Source organism: Misgurnus anguillicaudatus, chromosome 16 (assembly GCF_027580225.2).
Source record: "Misgurnus anguillicaudatus chromosome 16, ASM2758022v2, whole genome shotgun sequence".
NCBI classification, from domain to species: domain Eukaryota; kingdom Metazoa; phylum Chordata; class Actinopteri; order Cypriniformes; family Cobitidae; genus Misgurnus; species Misgurnus anguillicaudatus.
Window position 1 is genome coordinate 29,597,916 of NC_073352.2, and position 8,208 is coordinate 29,606,123.

Sequence of the window (8,208 nt, forward strand, 5' to 3'; positions counted from 1 at the left end):
TAATAATAATACGTCTCTGCTGTGGCTGTATATCCTCAGGGTTGTGTTTACAGTTGGATCCTCTTTCAGCGTCACACACACACACACACACACACACACACACACACACACACATGTATCAACATGCATAGAAACCACTGTGAATTATATAGGAAGTCACACACACACGCACACAAGTTAAAACAGCATACAGGAAATCCAAACCACTCAGTTCCCTAAAAACACTTTTCACTATTTCCTTTGAGCATAAAAATAGATCTTGACTCATGCTACGAGTATAAATGGAAATAAAAGCCTTTAACCAGCATGAATCAGACCTCAGATTAAGTTCAAGATTATTATGTGATTATGTAAATGTGTCTGATGAAGTGCGTTTGATGTTTGTGTGCTGAACGTTTCTGATTGAATTTGTGGGGCAGACGTCTCATCGACGCTCCCGTGAACGTTGATCTCGTTCCCTCTCTCTTTCTGTTTGTGTATTCCACAGGCGAGCGTGTGATCTGTTGTGATCATCAGATAATCAGTGATTGATTTCTCTTCAGTGTAGGAAACGTTTCACAGGATTAAACTCCATCAGTGAGATTGTCATTGTGTGTGTGTGTGCTTAAAGTCAAGACCATGAATGATGATCTGCCTGTGTGCTTATATGTACATGGATTCATTTGCGCATCAGATGCTTTTGCGCATTTTAAGCTGTACATTTTGATCAGTCTGGGGTTTGAACCCGTGACCTTTGAGCTGTTAACACAATATGAGTCGTGGCATAGATTCAGACTCCAGTCAGATCTATACAGCAGAGACTGAAGGTCACACACCATCACATCTCCTGACGTTTACACAACAGACGCTTGTTTTTAAACAAGCAGCTGCTGATACAAGAGATCCTGCCCAATGTAATCTCACACAGTAACCACTTCAAAACTGTGTTTGTGTGAGAGAAAGCATTTCCTGTAGGATCAAACAGAAGACTTAACAGGGTTAACGTCCTATTAATGAAGACTGGGATTGAAATGTAAATGGCCACCTGTGTAGTCATCATCATTTACTGATAACACTGTCAGACTTACATCACTTATGTAAGGAATAATTGACATTATTTGAAAATAATGCACACCCACAAGTGTGCATTATGTTCAAATAATTCAACGGACGTCATTAATTATTCCATTTATGCCACAGACATTGCAAAGACATTGCTCTGTTGGTTATTTTAAAACATTAGATAGGTCAGGTGTGCGTTTATCAAAAATCATGCATAGCTGTTTCTCAACCAATCAGAGTAAAGCATTCAACAGCAGTGGCGGCTTGTGGCTGCTCATCCGAGGGGCGAAAATTCAAAATAAGTGTTCGGAGTCTCGTGTGTTGCTCATGTTTTCATAATATGTGTTTGTTGCGTTATGTGAACCATGTGCATCATATGTTTTGTCAAAATAAGTGCCTGTTGCACACACGTCAAAACCGTTTATGATAAAAGAGACGCTCACATTCACAAAATACACGCAAGATGATCCCTTAACACTAAACTCTGATTATGCATAAAATTATGCGAGTGTCTGGCAAACGCGAGCTTCTCTTTTAGCATAAACCCTTTAGACGCATCTGCAGCAGGCACTTATTTTGACACGTGATGCACATAGGATAACTTGACACGCAGAACACATATTTTGAAATTACGAACCACACACACAACGGGCTACATACACTCACCTAAAGGATTATTAGGAACACCTGTTCAATTTCTCATTAATGCAATGGTGTTATGGTGTGGGGGATGTTTTCTTGGCACACATTTGTCCCCTTAGTGCCACTTGGGCATCTTTGATGAGCATTGTTTCTGACCATGTCCATCCCTTTATGACCACCATGTACCCATCCTCTGATGGCTACTTCCAGCAGGATAATGCACCATGTCACAAAGCTCAAATCAAATTCAAATTGGTTTCGTGAACATGACAATGAGTTCACTGTACTAAAATGGCCCCCACAGTCACCAGATCTCAACCCAGTAGAGCATCTTTGGGATGTGGTGGAACGGGAGCTTCGTGCCCTAGATGTGCATCCCACAAATCTCCATCAACTGCAAGACGCTATCCTATCAATATGGGACAAAAAAAAAATGCTTTTAGCACCTTGTTGAATCAATGCCACGTAAAATTAAGGCAGTTCTGATGGCGAAAGGAGGTCAAACAGAGTATTAGTATGGTGTTCCTAATAATCCTTTAGGTGAGTGTACATGTTGTGACGAACTTCGCATCGAGCGAAGTCCAGGGACTGGAGGAACAAATGTCCTTAAATTTCATCTTGAGATTTAAACTGTGTATAGTTTGTCTGTTGGATAGGATAAAAAATGACAGATAATCTCAGTATGATAGTTGAAAAATCATTAGCTTTGGCTGTCGTTTGCTTGGAATTCAAGTGTTTTTCATTGCAGTCTTAATGGCAGCACCCAGAGGGAAAGACCATTCTGTAGTCAAAATGAAATTTAAATTGTTTTCCCACACGGCTCGCTCAAGGCCAAAGATTGTACAGTAATTTACAGCGGGATAATGCGAAATCATTTGGACTTATCTAAGTTGCACCGCAGCCAAAGAAAGAAAGAAAGAAAGAAAAAGAGACAGAGCGAAAGAGAAAGAAAGAAAGAAGGAAAGAAAGAAAGACATTTGTTTAATATTTGCCTGTATTAAGTCCATATGGAGAGATGAACAGCGGTTTAGACTGATGGAAAGATTTTGTGATTTTGGACTTGAGAGACACACACACACACACACACACACATACACACACACATGCACACACGCACACGCTGCTATAAGCACAAGAGCAATGAGAAGGAAGTTTTGATTTAGTGGTCTGGCGAGAGAGAGAGAGAGAGAGAGAGAGAAAGAAAGAAAGAGAGATTATGGTATTGATGAATTCTCCAGAGAAGAGAGTTTCAAAGCCTCTCTAATCTTTATGAATTTTTTTTATATTTTCACCGAAATGCCATGCAGGTACTCATAGTTTAATAAACATTAGCTGGGTTTCCATCACTCCAATTTTATGTGCATTTAAAGGATCACATAAGAAACCAGTGGTGGCAAATTTCTAATAAAAATCCCTTAATTCGCAAAAAGGTTTTTACCTCGCTTGAGGTGGTTTTTAACTTATGCGTTTCCATCTTCCATTATTCACATTTACTCTTTTTCACATTTGTCAAATAAGTTCTGACGTAGCGAACATTAAACCCACGTGACTGATCTTTGTCTTTCCCATATATGGCGATCAATGTCACCGTAATGCATTTCTTTTTCTGTGCTCAGCAGTTTAAAACTTGCCAAATCGTATCAAAATGCAATACTGTCTCCATTTTCTAAATGTTATTACATTACCGATAACACTGGTATTCGCTTTTTTGTGCGAATTTGGAAAAGATTCTTGACACTACAGATGGGTTAGTTCATCTACATATAACATTTACATTACCTTACATTTAGGCATTTAGCAGACGCCTTAATCCAAAGCAACGTACAAAAGTAAGAAACAATAAAGTGATTTGTCATAGGGAGCAAATAATACAAGAAGTGCTTGTACCAAGTTTTTCACAATTCAGAAACAAAACCTGTTGAAAACGAAAAAGTAGATTAATTTATTTGTGTCCATGGCACGAAATTCAGCTTTATTTCGTGCCTTGAGCAAGAATGTTTTTTTTATCACTTAACACGAATTTCTATAAATAGTTTTTCGTGTCCGTGGCAAATCGTGTTATAGTCACGAAAAAGTAGATTCATTTATTCGTGTCCATGGCACGAAATTCAGCTTTATTTCGTGCCTTGAGCAAGAATGTCTTTTTTGTATTACTTTACACAAATTTCTATAAATAGTTTTTCGTGTCCGTGGCAAATCGTGTTATAGTCACGAAAAAGTAGATTAATTTATTCGTGTCCATGGCACGAAATTCAGCTTTATTTCGTGCCTTGAGCAAGAATGTTTTTTTGTATCACTTAACACGAATTTCTATAAATAGTTTTTCGTGTCCGTGGCAAATCGTGTTATAGTCACGAAAAAGTAGATTAATTTATTCGTGTCCATGGCACGAAATTTAGCTTTATTTCGTGCCTTGAGCAAGAATGTCTTTTTTGTATCACTTAACACAAATTTCTATAAATAGTTTTTCGTATCCGTGGCAAATCGTGTTATATTCAAAAAAGTATATTAATTTATTCGTGTCCATGGCACGAAATTCAGCTTTATTTCGTGCCTTGAGCAAGAATGTCTTTTTTGTATCACTTAACACGAATTTCTATAAATAGTTTTTCGTGTCCGTGGCAAATCGTGTTATAGTCACGAAAAAGTAGATTAATTTATTCGTGTCCATGGCACGAAATTCAGCTTTATTTCGTGCCTTGAGCAAGAATGTCTTTTTTGTATCACTTAACACGAATTTCTATAAATAGTTTTTCGTGTCCGTGGCACGACTTTCTTTTTCGTGTTATTTTATATATTGTTTTCTATATTTTTCCTATTTTTAAATCATTATCGTCTGGGGTTTGGATGTACTTTTATGTATTGGTTTCTACATGTTTTTCTACCGCTTTTAAAACTATTCTCGGCTGGAGTTGGGGTTAGATTTGGGGTTTGGGTTAGGATGTCTACAAATGTAACAGAAAGCGATTCTCACTTCAAGTTAAAATGACACGAGAAAGAAAGTCGTGCCATGGACTCGAAAAAGACATTCATGCTCAAAGCACGAAACAAAGCTGAATTTTGTGCCATGGAGACAAATAAATTAATAAAATTTTTCGTGACTATAACACGACTGTCCGTGAGATCAGTCTGGACTTTTCTCGTATTATTTACTCTTCCTCAAGTCGACATAACTGCCACTTTTTTCTGTGTAATGTAGAAAAATGTTGGAGAAAATATAAAAGAATGTTTTGTCATGTGGGTCAGTAAGAGCAGATCAGGACAAAGCCCAAAATTTCATGACAACCTGACCCCAAATCATGTGTTTATACACACACTGAATAATAGTGTTGAATTTTCTCCCACACATTTAAACGTGTCTGTCCCTGGCAAACTTTTATATTTTTTTTTACCATGGTACAACCTCAATACCTTTTTATAAGAGGTCTTCTGTGGAAAAGTCCCATCAGAATCCGGTTAGATTCTCCTGGAGGCGTTTCACCCCTCGTATGTGTGTGTGTGTTGGGTTTGCACATCAAAGGCTGTGCGCTCAGACAGGACTGATCTGCTGTTGATTTAGCTCTCGTTCAGAGATGGAGAGAGTTTGAGGAACGTGTAGAAGAGTTTCTCTTCCTCCACTGTTTCATCTCTTCATCTCTTTCTTCTGCAGGTCTTTGAACTAAGAGCCCTTTATGTAGGAATATACGCCTTCAGAACCTAGTCAAGAGGGTAAACATGTGCTACCAGAACCCCCAGAATACAGAGAGAGAGAGAGAGAGAGAGAGAGAGAGAGAAGCTCAACAAGAAGCAAATGGCACCAGCGCTCTGAGAGTCTCACATTTCTTACATTTGATCTCATTAATATTCGTGTGTGTTAGCACATACAGCAGAGGCACTGAAGTCAACATATGAACAGTATATGAACCTTTAAGACATCAAATTTATAAGATATAGACAGAGATGACATTGTACTTAGTACCCTTTCCTTAAGAACCGTTTCAGCTAAAAATCATCGAAAATTAATGTACAAATATTATTTAAAAAGTATTACCACACATTTTTGAACTGTTTATCCGGCAGTCTGTTTCTCTGATCAAGTGAACTTGTGTTGTGTGTGTGTGTGTGTGTGTGTGTGAGAGAGAGAGAGAAAGAGAGAAAGAGAGAGAGACTGTCTGAACCAGTGGAGATCGCATTGAGTTTGTGAAGTGAGCCGTGACTGAGCACAGGAAGTGACTTTCATTGTCTGGCTGTCATGACTTCAGCAGCTAAACAAGAGACGTTCTCCTTCAGTGAATCACACACACACGCACACACACACACACACACACACACACACACACACACACACACACACACACACACACACAATCACGTGTAGTTAGTGTGTGCAGGTGTCATATTTAAAACAAGATAATGGTTTATTGTGAGTTATGTATAATAGCTACAATAGACTTCCTGAATTCAGCATTCAAGTATTTGTGCTTGAAAATATGCAGGAAAAACTTGACAGCGCTGTATTTAGTTTATTCATATTACACTTCGATGTATTTGTCCTCCTTTGGTGAAAATCAAGTTTTTGTTGTTTATATGTCTATATGGTGTTTTTAATATGCTTTAACCCTTATAAGTTCCTTGGGGTCAATCTTACTCCCAAGACACTTTTCTTTAGTTCCCTGGATGATTTTGTGACTTTTCTAGACTATCTGTCAATATTCATATCAAAAATGGGCTTGATTCGGTCGTTCTATAGATGTGTAAAAAATTTACCAAAAGAGGCCCTTTGGGGGTAAAAATGACCCCAATTGAAAATGAATGGGAAACGCAAAAATCTTTTTTTTATTTGTCAAAATAAAATCAATGCATCTAGAATAACAAATTTTAACACAAAAAATGTAGGCCTGGTACTAGAGCACAAATGCAATATAGAAAACACATGCTCAATCACACACACAAACAGACACACACAAACAAACACACAAAGGTATGACTGTCACAGAGAGCATTTTGTTTACAGAATTTTGCAAAAACAGCCACAGATGCAAAACAAAGATGTAAATTGATGGGCTCTAATGCTCACACAGGTGCGTGCACATACACACACACACACACACACACACACACACATAAAGACACAAACACGCATGCATGCACACACACACACACACATAAAGACACAAACACACATGCATGCACACACGTACATACACGCGCACACACACACACTGAAATAAATTTGAAATAAAATTTCTAATGTTTATATGAACATAAATTCACAAAATGTATGACTAAAGTAGTGATGTGAGCAGTTGGCCACATCCAGTGAAACGAATGGGTCTCTATGGGCTGGTCAAAATTATTTTTTTCCTAAACTAATTATTTTATGTTTTTTCTAAACACCTGATGGCTGAATTCAATACATACCATTTAGATCAAAATCTAAAAACAATTTAAATCAAATTTAGATCATAATTTATGTGACTTTTTCACAAAAAAATTATATTTTACAGGCAAGCTAATGGTGTAGTTGAGGAATTTAGTGGTAAACAGGTACAAAAGTTCTTCCCACGGAATTCTACCATATACTGGAAAATAGGGGCTTATGAGGATTAAAACAAACCATATCCAAATTCACCATTTAACACCATTGCAGAATATTTTCTCCATAAACTTGCAGTTTTTCAAAGAAAGACTCAAAACGGCAGTCTGATATCGCCAATATCATAGTTTCACAAAAATATGACCTACATCATCGCAGTTGAACGAGTGGTTCAGTTGTTTGAGTCATAGATATATAAGCCGCATAGACTCTGCTGCTTCAGCTTTACTTCTGTGACTCCAGCTTGTGCAGTGTGAATGCTGAATAAAATACATGCTGCAAACACAAAACTCACTTATGCATTGTTAAACTTATTAGTTATTAGGAACTGATTAATGTAGCATCTATGTACATATATATCTATGGTACGAGCCGGTACAAAAGATATTCATATATTTTATCTATGGTCCGAGCTGTGCGATTGAGTAGAGGCTAGAGTGACTAATTCGCATATTCATAGATCCGCGTATACTAAATTGGGAAAGGGTGTAGAGTTACATTTAAGCTATTTTGAAGCATGAAGAAATTATCACAGGGAAAACTTTTACAAATATTGTATTGTAATGATATTTAAAGACGGGTTTTGAGGGATAAAATTGTTTACAACAGGGGGGCTTTAATTACTGTTAATTAGATTTTTCTGTACGTTTGCGTCCCATAAACTCAGGGTTGCCAGATCCACATAACAAAACACATTCAAAATTCTAATCACTATTTATAAATACCGAAATACCAACAACTTATGAACCAAATCCTTACTTCTCTAAAAAGCAGAAAAGCTAAAAAAATTTTTTAAAAGAAGCCCAATTTAGAATTCCACTGAAAGACCTGGCAACGCAGCATAGACCCCTAAATGTGATTTTTATTTGTTGCAAACTGAGGGAAGTTAAAATCACTGAATATAAGTAGGGGTGGGCCGATCCAATACTTGGGATTGGTATCGGGTCGAT